Genomic DNA, 13,280 nt, shown 5'->3' on the forward strand with positions numbered 1-13,280 from the left:
GCGCTTATACCTGGCAGGGCTGGGCGAGCGAAACCGGGAGCGGCCGGCGAGGCGGGACTGAGCCGCGACGGTGGCGACCGAGACTTACCTGCGCCTCCAGGTTGCCCATATATAGCCATTTCCGGGCGAAACCCTCGGAAGGGAGAGGCGGGCGTTGAGGTAAAGTCCAAGGGCGCATCCTGAGGTAATCGTGGTAAGGCGCTTGAATCCCAGTCTCCGCTCTCGTCAATGTTTCGTCTGCTGATTGAGTTGTCCTATAAATAAAATAATTTATATTCTCCTTGTTGGGCGTTTAAAAAGTCGAGTAAGGGCCTCTTGGTATGTAAGCCATGCAGTATGTATAAATAGGGAACATGGGGGGGGGGAATAAGAAACCAGTTAGTAAACAAGAATAAAACCTGCCCGAGGTCTGCTGGAATAGGAAAGTAGACGTTGTCAGACAAACCCATGCTACCTCTTAGTCAATGGATCCTAGGGAGATTCATATTCACAATATAAAAATTATAAAATCAGTTTTTAAATTACCAGTGGTACTAGGGGGGCAGGATTTAGGGACAAGATTTGAGGCCCGATTCATTAAAACGAACAGGTGAGCTTCCATAATATGAAGTGACTGCAATATGCAGCACTGTACTATCATAAAAGAATGAAGAGAGCAGTCTGAAATTACTGTATTTTATAGTGGTTAAGGTGTTTAACTTGAGAAGACCATGTTATTGTCCTGCCGGTCCATAAAACTGGGTCAATTACTTTTTCTTGGCCTGACTACCTTACAAGATTGTTGTAATGATAAAGCAGGAAAAAGAAGACGGATATTTATATAAATACACACAAACACACACTGATCAACCACAGCATTAAAAACACCTGCCTAATATCATATGTGGTCTGCAACAATCTCTAGTTAGGTGGTACATGTCAAAGTAAGATCCAGATGAATGCCAAGACCCAAGGTTTTCCAGCAGAACATTACTCACAGCATAACACTAACTCTGCCAGCCTCCCTTCTTCCCAATAGTGCATCCTTGCTGCCATCTCTTCCCCAGGTAAATGACATGCATGGACCGGCCACCCACCTGATCCAAAAGAAAATGTGATTTGTCAGACCAGGCAACCTTCTTCCATTGCTCCTTGGTCCAGTTCTGACGCTCATGACCCCATTATAGGCACTTTCGGTGGTGGATAGGGGTCATCATTGACACTCTGACTGTTTGCAGCTATGCAGTCCCATATGCAGCAAACTGCAATGCACTGTGTGTTTTGACACCTTTCTATCATGGCTAGCATTCATTTTTTCAGCAAATTGAACTGTAGTAGCTCTTCTGTGTGACTGGGTCAGTCAATCTAGCCTTTGCTCCCCACATGCATCAAAGAGACTTGGGAACCCACAACCCTGGTGCCAGTTCACCAGTTATCCTTTCTTGCTCCACTTTTTATAGGTACTAATCACTGCGTATTGCGAACACCCCACAAGACTTGTCATTTTGGAGATGCCCTGAACCAGTCGTCCATTTTGCCTTTGTCAAAGTCACTCAGATCTTTTCTCTTGCCCATATATTCTGCTTCCAAAACACGAAGTTCAAGAACTGACTGTTCACTTGCATTCTAATATATCACCCTCTCTTGACAGCTGCCACTGTAATGATATAATCAATGTTATTCATTTCACCTGTCAGTGCTTTTAATGCTGTGGCTGATCAGTGTATACTACCTTCAGTCCACGGAGGAAAGGCGGAATAGAGATGGAACTGCCAAATAAATGAATGAATGAATGAATGAATGAATGAATGAATAATAATAATAATAATAATAATAATAATAATAATAATAATAATAATAATAATAATAATAATAATAATAATAATAATAATAATAATAATAAAATGAAGATGGTTAATTGCCTCTTAAATTCTTATCCTTAAGATTATGGTTATATTAAGGGGTTAGGGCTTTTTGCAGTTTTAGGTTTAAGTTGTTGTGGGGTTTTCGGGCTCTTTGGCCGTGTTCTGAAGGTTGTTCTTCCTAACATTTCGCCAGTCTCTGTGGCCGGCCTCTTCAGAATGCAAGTGAACAGTCAGTTCTTGAACAACCATTAGATCCCAGCCGTAAAAGCCTTCACGAATACTTAGGTTTAAGCTTTTCCTGTTGTATTCACCGTCAAGAAGAAATCATCATTTCTTTCTGTGATAATCAGGACCCTTGTCTCAGTTGCTATCTGTTGGCATTGATGGTTCCCAGTGTAGTGTAGTGGATAGAGTGATGGATTAGGATGCTGGAGAATCCCCTCTTAGCCATGGAAACTCATTGGGAGGAGTGAAACTTGTAAAACCACTCCTTAAATATCTCACCTTGAAAATCCTGCTAAGGTCACTATATGTCGGTTCCAACTTGACAGCATGTAACAACAAATGTTGGCATTTCATTCAGACAAAACATTGAGTATCTGACTTTATGCAGTTTAATGAAATACTGTAATATGGAATACATTCAAACAGCGAAGAGCAGGTGATGTAGTGGGGGAAATGCAGCACAGAATAGGTAGAGAAGTAGTACGGGAATACCTGGCTATTCTAAATGAATCCAAGTCTCCAGGGCCATATGAATTACATCCAAGGATATTAAAAGAAGTGGCAAAAGTAATTTCAGAACCATTGGCATTAATATTTAAGAATTCTTGGAGAACAGGAGAAGTCCCCACAAACTGGAGGAGGGCAAATGTTGTCCCTATCTTCAAAAAGGGAAAAAAGAAGACCCAAATAATTATTGTCCAGTCAGCCTGACATCAATTCCCAGAAAAATTCTAGAGCACATCATTAAACAGTTTTTTTATTACTTAGAAAGCAATGCTGTCATCACTAAAAGTCAACATGGGTTTCGCAAAAACAAGTCATGCCAGACTAATTTGATCTCTTTTTTTTATATAGAGTTATAGGCTTGATAGATGAAGGGAATGCTGTGGATGTAGCATATCTTGATTTCAGTAAGGCCTTTGACTAAGTTCCCCATGATATGCTTGCAAGGAAGCTAGTAAAATGTGGGCTAGACAGTGCTACTGTTCAGTGGATTTGTAATTGGTTGACTGACCGAACCCAAAGGGTGCTCACCAATGGCTTCTCTTCATCCTGGAGAGAGGTAACTAGTGGGTTGCCACAGGGTTCTGTTCTGAGCCCTGTGCTATTCAACATCTTTATCAATGACTTGGATGAAGGAATAGAGAGTACTGTATGCTGATTAAATTTGCAGATTATACCAATTTGGGAGGGGTTGCTAATTCCCCAGAGGACAGGATTAAAATTCAAAATAACCTTGACAGATTAGAGTCCTGGGCCAAAACTAACAATCTAAATTTCAGCAAGGAGAAATGTAACGTTTTCCAGAAAAACATCTACTTCTGCTTCATTGACTACACAAAACCCTTCGACTGTGTGGACCACAGGAAACTATGGCAAGAAATAGAAGTGCCTGACCACCTTATCTATCTACTCAGAAACCTATATGTGGGACAGGAAGCAACAGTTAGAGCTGGATATGGAACAACTGATTGATTCAGAATTGGGAAAGGAGTGTGACAAGGCTGTATATTATCTCCCTGCTTATTTAACTTATATGCAGAGTACATCATGTGAAAGGCTGGACTGGAGGAATCCCAAATCGGAATGAAGACTGCCGGAAGAAATATCAACAACCTTGGATATGCAGATGATACCACTCCGATGGCAGAAAGTGAGGAGGAATTACAGAACCTTGTAATGAGGGTAAAAGAGGAGAGTGCAAAAAATGGTCTGAGGTTCAACATCAAAAAACTAAGATCATGGCTATTTCCCACCTCCTGGGAAATAGAAGGGGAAGATATGGAGGCAGTGACAGATTTTACTTTCCTGGGCTCCATGATCACTGCAGATGGTGACAGCAGTCACAAAATTAAAAGATGCCTGATTCTTGGGAGGAAAGCGATGACAAACCTAGACAGCATCTTAAAAAGCAGAGTCATTACCTTGCTGACAAAGGTCCACATAGTCAAAGCTCTGGTTTTTCCAGTAGCAATATATGGAAGTGGGAGCTGGACCATAAAGAAGGCTGACTGCCGAAGAATTGATGCTTTTGAATTGTGGTGCTGGAGGAGACTCTTGAGAGTCTCCTGGATTGCAAGGAGAACAAACCTATTCATTTTGAAGGAAATTAAACCTGAGTGCTCACTGGAAGGACAGATCCTGAAACTGAGGCTATCTCATGAGAAGAGAGGACTCCCTGGAAAAGACCCTGATGTTGGGAAAGTGTGAAGGCAAGAGGAGAAGGGGACGACAGAGGACGAGACGGTTAGACAGTGTCATCAAAGCTACCAACATGAATTTGACCCAACTCCGGGAGGCAGTGGAAGGCGTGTTCTGGGAGGTGTGCTCTGGTCCATGAAGTCACGAAGAGTCGGACATGACTTAACAACTAAACAACAACATCTAGGCAGAAAAAAATGAACTGCACAGATATAGGATGGAAGACACCTGGCTAAACAACAGTACCTCTGAAAGGGATCTAGGAGTCTTGGTAGACCACAAGCTGAACATGAGTCAGCAGTGTGATGCGGCTGCCAAGAAAGCCAATGCAATTCTTCGTTACATCAACAGGAGTATAGTATCTAGATCAAGGGAATTGATGATACCACTCTATTCTGCTTTGGTCAGACCTCACCTGGAGTATTTTGTTCAGTTCTGGGCACCTCAATTCAAGAAAGATGTTCACAACCTGGAACGTTTCCAGAGGAGGGTGATCAAAATGGTCAAAGCCATGTCTTATGAGGAGCAGCTTAGGAAGCTGGGCATGTTTAGGCTTACAAAAAGGTTAAGAGGGGACATGATAGCCATGTTTAAATATTTGAAGGGATGTCATGTCAAGGAAGGGACAGGTTTGTTTTCCACAGCTCCAGGCACTAGGACAAGGAGCAATGATTTCAAACTATAGGAAAAGAGATTCCACCTGAATGTCAGGAAGAACTTCCTGACAGTCAGACCTGGTTGGCAATGGCATATGCCAGTGGTCCCCAACCTTGGGCCTCCAGATGTTCTTGGACTACAACTCCCAGAAGCCTACACCATCACCTCTTCTGGCCAGGATTTCTGGGAACTGAAGTCCAAGAACATCTGGAGGCCCAAGGTTTAGGACCACTGGCATATGCTGCCTCGGAGTGTGGTGGAGTCTGGAGGCTTTTAAGCAGAGGCTGGATGGCCTTCTGTTGGGAGTGCTTTGGTGGAGTTCCTGCATGGCAGGGGGTTGGACGTGATGGCCCCTGTGGTCTCTTCCAACTCTGTGATTCTATGATCTATAAACTACTTCAAACTTCACTAACCTTCAAAAATGTAGTTTCAAACATTTCCATCTCTCCTTTGTATTCAGTAGTTGACACAATGAAGATCCTTGTAATGTTTTTTAACAGCCCTGTTGTGTAGAAGACTGAAATTGTTTTTTGGCTTTCAGTTCCTTGCTTGTACTTTCCAGGTTTCTTTACAGAGGAGCAGGTAGAAAGAATATGTTTTAGAAATATTGACTATGGAATGAGAGGAAGGAAATAAGAATAAAGAAAATGAACCAACACAAGTTGAGTCTTGTAGGCTTGTCCTCAGCTGCTTATGCCAAATAAAGCTTGTTGGTCTTGAGGCTGACACAGTATTTTGTTTTTATTGTAAAAGACAGCATACGGTAGTTATCTCAAAAAGAAGAGTATCACGACAGCTTAAAGACTAACAGACTTGGTACGAAGTTTTGTGTGGCTAAAGCTTAAATCTGAGTAACTCTGTGTACCTCTGAACCCAGCCAAAAAGGGATTATATATTTCAGTATAAGGCAAGGTGAGTTGAATACTGGTGACTGGTAGCTCTGTGCCTAGCTAGTTTGGGAGGAACATTCTAATCCACACTGTCAGAAGTGAGATCTGAAAACCTATCACCGATCAGCTGATTCTGCAACCCCCATTCTGGAACATTCTTTAAATAAAGAGACATGGCGCACACATCTGGCCATGAATTTTGGAACATTCATATTCATATTGCCTTCACCACTAGTTCTGTAATATCCAGCCTGAGGAAAATACCAATGGAATCAAAACTAGCTTCTGTTTATGAGATTTAATAAAGGTACCACCCAGCTCTTGTGGTCTCATGTCTCAGTAAATTTGTCAGTATTTAAGGTGCCATAAGGCATGCCTTTGTGCTTGTGTGGTATAAAACACTAGAATGGCTGTCCCACTGAAAAAATGACAAGGAACTCAAGAAACAAAACCATTTGGGATTTTCAGAAGAGCTGTGGTTCAGTGAAAGCAGCTGTAGTCTGGTGCACATGTAAAACATGGGGAAGGGCCATAGTTCAGTAGGAGAAAACAAGCTTTGTATTGTATGAGTAAAGTTCTAAGTCCAATCTCTGGTTACTCCTGCAAAAATGATCTCAGGCCAGCAGCAACAATATTTCTGCCTGACTCCTTGTATTTCTAATACTAATTGAAAGATGGTACCAGGGTGACTTAATGCTGTGTCTCATGTGTTTACATATTTATTTGTGTTTAATTAAATTAATTAGAAATCCATTTCCCCAGCTTGCTCCTTGAAACAAAAAGGTCCATGTTTTCCTTACCAAGCTGAAAAACATAAAGACAACTAGATAGTCTTCCACACAGGGACAGATATATATCCCTAAACAAGTAGTGGACATATTGGGGAAGAACACTCAACCTTAGCTCTTAGATAGACATGGGTCTCCCTTTAATACTTTCATATTTACTACACGAAACATTAATTACAGTATGAAGCAGTATAAACATGGCAGCTCTAGCAAGCTGAAACCCATAATGTTTGAATATAGACATCCCATATTTTTTCAATAATGCATTTATTTATTGTACAGTATTGCTTGCTATCTGGTCTTCAGATTTGAGAAATGTCTTCTACAGTTTCATATGTCTATAAAAAATGAAATACCATCCCAGTGGTATGCATTGCACATAAAAGTAAAATTATACACAGATCCTAGACTTGCAGCAAGAAAAGATATAGAAAGAAAATTGTGTGAAAAGGAGATCTATCTGATATTAGCAGAATGAGATGGTGTGTTGTATTGAAGCTGCCGAAAATGGAATGAGCCTTTTCAGTGATACTGCCTGAATAAAAGTGGTACAAAATACCCAGTTGTTTCTACTTCTCTGATCAGTAGCACAGCATGTAGCAGGTTATCCGTTCTTTTGCTTTTGCTGATTTAGTGCAACAGGTAATTAAAGCATCTATAGTAGCAAGTGTGGATTATAATGTCCCTCCCATTCTTGACTAATGGTGGGGGCTAAGTTAGTCTTCTTCTATGCCATGGAATTCTTTGTGGTTGAGAGGGAAGCTGTGTATCATCAAGATGTGGCTTGTGGTCTAAGCACTCAGAATACCTCACCCTAAAATAAAGGGGAGAGAATGCCTGCCTGCTCCAGCCACAAGCCACCTCTACCATATTCCCAGTGTTCCTTGTTCCACTGATTTGAGGCGAAGACTGGAAAATGCATCCCTCATTGCTTTAATCCCATTAAAATAGTCAATTGAGTGAAATATGTTTTCTTTTACCTATAGATCCTCAATGAAGATAAATACTTGTATCCCACGTATCTGGAAATCAATGGTACACAAATAAGCCAAGAATTGTAAATCTTTTTGTACACCAAAATGTACTAAAAAGATACTTTCTCTATGCCACCTCATGGAAAGGAAGATATTTGCCCAGTGTACAGTGTGCCAATTCCATGAGTGTATGAAAGAACACACCTCTTTATTCATCTTAATTAATCCAGAATAGCTACCTCCCACATATTCAGACTCATAAGCACCAACAGATGCGAAATGCTGCTCCACCCATAAGTATTAACTGAGAAAAGTAGCAGCAAAGTGAGAAAGGTGTCACCTTAATATAGTACTGTAAGTCGCTTCTCATATGAACAATTGATACTTCATTGTAGAACTCAAAGAGGAAGCATAAAGATGTATCAAGATACGCTTTCTGCTTTGTCACCTTTCCCCTTCTTCTCCTCACCTGTTTTGTTTAATTGCATTTTCCTTTATTGTTCCTTGGGCCGTTGCCTGTAAACATGGAAGAGTGAAGTTCTGCTGGTGCATCCAAAATTGTAATTGTTGCTACAGTAAAACCTGTATACAGTACTTTCAATGCTTTGGAGATACATCTCTTTTACCACTTTCTGATTATTCTGAGTCTGAGTAAAAGGTGGGCTTAAGTAGTACAAAATCGGTGTTAAGTGAGCACAAACTGGAGAGAGCTCCTCCCTCTCCTACCCACCCTTAGTAAACTATTTTTTTTACAGTGGCTAAAGGTATTGTAAACCAGAAAGAAAGAGAAGGCATAACAGACAGAGAGACGGATCTGCCCTGTCTGAGAGAGAAAGAGAGGGGCAGGTAAAGAAATAGAAAAGAGAAACAGAGCAAGGGTGGATACTGGTAGTGAAGAAAAATCAGCATCTGATGCTGGCAATCGGCATATGGTGCTTCTTTGCTAGATAGAGGAAATTATTACTCACTTGTCTTCTGTTTGATTGCTGGTGGAAACATCACTCACTTTTCCGTGACACATTTTCTCAGGGAGTTTGGTAATCCCTTTCCTGACTATGACAGATTGTCTAGTTTCTGGACGACAATTTCCACAACACCTAGAGGGCCACACATTTCCTATCACTATTGGTATGTGTACAGTATATGCTGAATTCCCACTCACCTCAGAGCAATGAAGCTAAAGCACATTCAAGGTTCAGGTGTTATAATCTTGCCACTCAGTTTTCTGAGTTCCGCATAAATGGAAATTTGCCTGAAACACCTGGCAAAGATTTTAAAAGAAAATGGTTCAAACAGGGCAGACATATACAGGAAATGGATGACATGGGATTTTCCTTTTCAGGATCTTGATCTCAGATACTGTTTGAGAAAGGCTCTCTCCCTCTCCCCCCTCTGTTTTGTATTTGCTCCTATCTTCCACTCTAGTAGAATCCGGCTTCACGACTCAATGATTGTTTATGTCATAACATTAGTCTCTTTATTTATGAGTTCCCAAAGGCTCAGAGGTGTGGCTCCCTCCTCTCTTTCCTTATGCAGGTATCCTTGACTGTGAGGTGGCATGTCTTTCACGGTGCACTGGCGCTGCTTCCTCTTTATATAAAGAATTCAGGTGGAGTAGGGTGAAGAAACTGCCGTCTATATTCAAATGAGGACAATTCAAAATGCTTCCCTTCAGTTAGATGGTAGAAGAGAAGTAGAACAGAAATTTCTCTTTGTGCAACAGAACTTTAGTACAGTGTTTATGGGATTTCACTTTTGCAGTGCAGTGAATCCAGTTTTCTCCTTTTTTCCAGGGCAAGAAACTCTGGGGCCAGTTGCAGAAATAGCTTATAAAGGTAGTGGTAGTTGCAAGTGTCTGGTGCCTTATTCCAGCTACTTATTTTTCTTTGGGTTTTTTTTCTTCCTGCTGTTGTGTTAGTTGCTGCTGAGGAAATACATTTTTGTGGTTGCTTTTGGTGAGGATGTGAAACACGTTAGTGGTAGTTCTGACTTCTCCCTTTTCTCACCAGCCTCCATAGGCACAGGCCATCATTCTTGCTGTGGCTGCGTGATTAGGAACCATTGAGTAAGATCTTCTAGTCTGGCCTCAAATTGTAGGAGATCTCTCACTTTTGCTCCTTGTTGGCTACTTCCCCCATCCACCCCACCCCACTGTAACTAGACACGTAAAAGGAAATGTTGCCATCTTTACTCCTTTTCCTTGATGGGCCTCAAACTCCCACATCTCGCTTTACAATATCTTACTTCATGTAATAATAAGCTAGTGAAGGCTGCCTGTCTCTGTGTGTCTTTGTCTGACCCTGTTGTCTGTCCTGAGGCTTTTTCCTTACTAGACAAGTTTTCAGTCCTCATTCCAAGGAAGGTTGCTCCCTGCCCGAGAAGTATGTGGTGTGTCTTCTTTCTTATACTTAGGCAGTTTGCTCCAGAATGGTGATTCTAAAGAGCAGAAGGGGACTCAAAGGGGAGTGCTTGGAAGCAGAATTCTCTTAACTGGTTAAAAAAAAAATCGGTATCAGTAAAAGCTTTTTTCTTCTTCTTCCATATTTTGCCATTTAGCTTGCTTTGTTTTGTGATTGGTCATTGGAGATACATTTGCAAGTACTGTACTGTACAGTATTGAATGTTTAGATGCAGAATTCTGGGGAATTCATGCTGAAACACTAACATGCTATTAAGAGTGGTCTTAAGTGACTAGATAGGTGGGATATAAATAAAATAAATAAATAAATAATCTTCTAATTGTTAGCTGACTTTATGTATTTTGACATAGAGAGAGAAAAAGGAGAGAGAAATACAGAAGCCTGAAGAAATGTGGGCCATGTTCATGTCTTTTACTTGATGAGGCTCCAAATTCCCTATCAATAATTCAGTGATTGGTACAGTAATGTGTCTTGCGTGTTGTCTCTAACAAAGTCAGCTGTGTCAGTGTTTCTAGGTGTACTGTGATCATGTATATCACTTTTTCTGTGATTTATATATTTTGTTTGTTTGTAAGGTGGTTCAGCCCATGTCTTCTGGTTTTTTTTTTCTGCCAATCAGTCATAGAGCATGACTTCCTCTGTCTCTGTTTTGAACTTTTATGGCATCTGTTTCTTATCCCTGGTAAGAAACTTTGCCTCCTAAAGATCTAAGGCGACTTACACCATCAAAAGACAACGTTTAAAAGCTAAAATCCATAAGGAGTTCTCTGGCAGCAAGAGCCAAACTTGGTCTGAATCTATCCATTTCATATGCTTGTATCAGGAGAGGAAGATTAAAGTGCCATTCCCGAGGCTCTTGCTGCAGCCCCTGGCCTATCAACCTCCTTCCCCGCACCAGTGGTTTTCCCCAGCAAAAAAATTCTCCAGCAAAAGTTAAATTACCATTCCTGGAAGCCACCAGGAGTAGAGACTTAAAGGTTGGAGACCTTCACAGTGGCCTTTATTTATTTATTTATTTATTTATTTATTGGATTTATATACCGCCCCATAGCGCTACAAGCACTCTCCGGGCGGTTTACAATTTTAATTATAAAGGCTACACATTGCCCCCCCAGCAAGCTGGGTACTCATTTTACCGACCTCGGAAGGATGGAAGGCTGAGTCAACCTTGAGCCGGCTACCTGGGATTTGAACCCCAGGTCGTGAGCACAGTTTTAGCTGCAGTACAGCGTTTTAAGCACTGCGCCACGAGGCTCTTAATGGCCGGCAGATGGTCTTTGGCTCCTTCTGGGTGTAGGCACGATGGTCTGGTGCGGTCCCAGGGGCAGCTCCGGCCTGTAAGCTCTCTCTCCCCCTAGGCCAGGTGGTTGATGTTGAGAGGGGGTGAGGCAGCCAGGAGCAGCAGGCCGCAAGGCCTGTAACCACAGAGGGAGATCCAGTAGGGGCCCAACCACAGACTCACTGCCTCTCACACAGTGAGCTATGGCCGGCAGATGATCTTTGGCTCCTTCTGGGTGTAGGCACGATGGTCTGGTGCGGTCCCAGGGGCAGCTCCGGCCTGTAAGCTCTCTCTCCCCCTAGGCCAGGTGGTTGATGTTGAGAGGGGGTGAGGCAGCCAGGAGCAGCAGGCCGCAAGGCCTGTAACCACAGAGGGAGATCCAGTAGGGGCCCAACCACAGACTCACTGCCTCTCACACAGTGAGCTATGGCCGGCAGATGATCTTTGGCTCCTTCTGGGTGTAGGCACGATGGTCTGGTGCGGTCCCAGGGGCAGCTCCGGCCTGTAAGCTCTCTCTCCCCCTAGGCCAGGTGGTTGATGTTGAGAGGGGGTGAGGCAGCCAGGAGCAGCAGGCCGCAAGGCCTGTAACCACAGAGGGAGATCCAGTAGGGGCCCAACCACAGACTCACTGCCTCTCACACAGTGAGCTATGGCCGGCAGATGATCTTTGGCTCCTTCTGGGTGTAGGCACGATGGTCTGGTGCGGTCCCAGGGGCAGCTCCGGCCTGTAAGCTCTCTCTCCCCCTAGGCCAGGTGGTTGATGTTGAGAGGGGGTGAGGCAGCCAGGAGCAGCAGGCCGCAAGGCCTGTAACCACAGAGGGAGATCCAGTAGGGGCCCAACCACAGACTCCAAAAAAACTCCCCAAAAGCCTGAAGTGTCTATTTCGAGCTGTGGTGCCCTCTGAGTCTTAAAATTATTTGGGGGGTTCATTTGGCCTCTGGAAGAAAATTGGTCCCTATACCCACACGTTGCCTATCTTGATTGAGATGTAGGTTTCACTTTGTATCGTCCATCTTCATGGATTCCATATTCCTGCATAAGAGACAGCTGTCAAATAGACAAAAGATAGAACAGATCTACCGTAATTATTAGAAAGCACAGTTCATGCACCGTCTCCCATTCAAAAGTGTTACTATTCTATTGTTCTGGTGCCCTTTCTAATACTAAAGGACAGGTCTGTCTCCCTTCCTTTTGTTGATTATGTCTCCTTTTAATAGTTACCTTTATGTTTTTGTTAATTAGTTTTAACCTCCTCAAGCTTAACTGTCTTGAGCATTACCTGGTGTCCCATTCAGATCATATATGCATGTGTGCACATACATACAGTATGTGTAGTATAGGCAAAGTCCATTTTGAATCCAGATCTTATCATCCAGACATTAAGGAAGTGTCTATATTTTATAGGCTGAACTAACTGGTGCTTTACTTCTGTTTGTCATTTTTCTTCCACCTGGGGGTGAACCAGACACAGAATGTCACAATTGGAGCATAAATGTTCCCACTCATATTCCCCAGCATACAACCTCTGATATTTGCGGTAACATGCATCTCTCAAGACTGGTTGTCATTGCAGCCTGATCTTTCATTAATTAAAGCCTTATCTGCCATTCCAAAAGATGATCTTGAAAAGTTGGTGGAAGAAGAGGGGAAGGGGAATCCCGTTGGCACTGGGGGAGGCGGTGGGGCACAGCCCAGGGCCCACAGAGGAACTGGGGCTGCTGCTTGGGGTGGCGGTGTTAAAAAAATTTAAATCCTGGGTCCAGTCCTCTTTAACATTTTTATTAATAACTTGGATGAATGAGTGCAGAGAATGCTTGTCAGATTTGCAGATGACACAAAATTAGCTGCTCAGCGTGGTCGATTTGACCAGATGAGTGGGATATAAATAAAATAAATAAATAAATTGGGTGGACTAGCTAATACCCTGGAAGACAGAAAGAAAATTCAAAATTATCTTGATAGGTTGGAGCACTGGGCTGAAAACAACAGAATGGAATTCA

General features: G+C 42.5%; 1 long non-coding RNA gene across 1 annotated transcript in view; it reads left to right on the forward strand.

Annotated features, from left to right (window-relative positions):
- Positions 1-22: 22 nt before the first annotated feature.
- LOC140703947 (uncharacterized) overlaps positions 23-13,280 on the forward strand; it is a 37,847-nt gene continuing 24,589 nt past the window's right edge. The window contains exon 1 of the long non-coding RNA XR_012083122.2: positions 23-159. This is a non-coding gene — a long non-coding RNA (uncharacterized LOC140703947). The remainder of the gene's footprint in view (positions 160-13,280) is intronic.

This window comes from Pogona vitticeps, chromosome 1 (assembly GCF_051106095.1).
Source record: "Pogona vitticeps strain Pit_001003342236 chromosome 1, PviZW2.1, whole genome shotgun sequence".
Taxonomy (NCBI): Eukaryota; Metazoa; Chordata; class Lepidosauria; order Squamata; family Agamidae; genus Pogona; species Pogona vitticeps.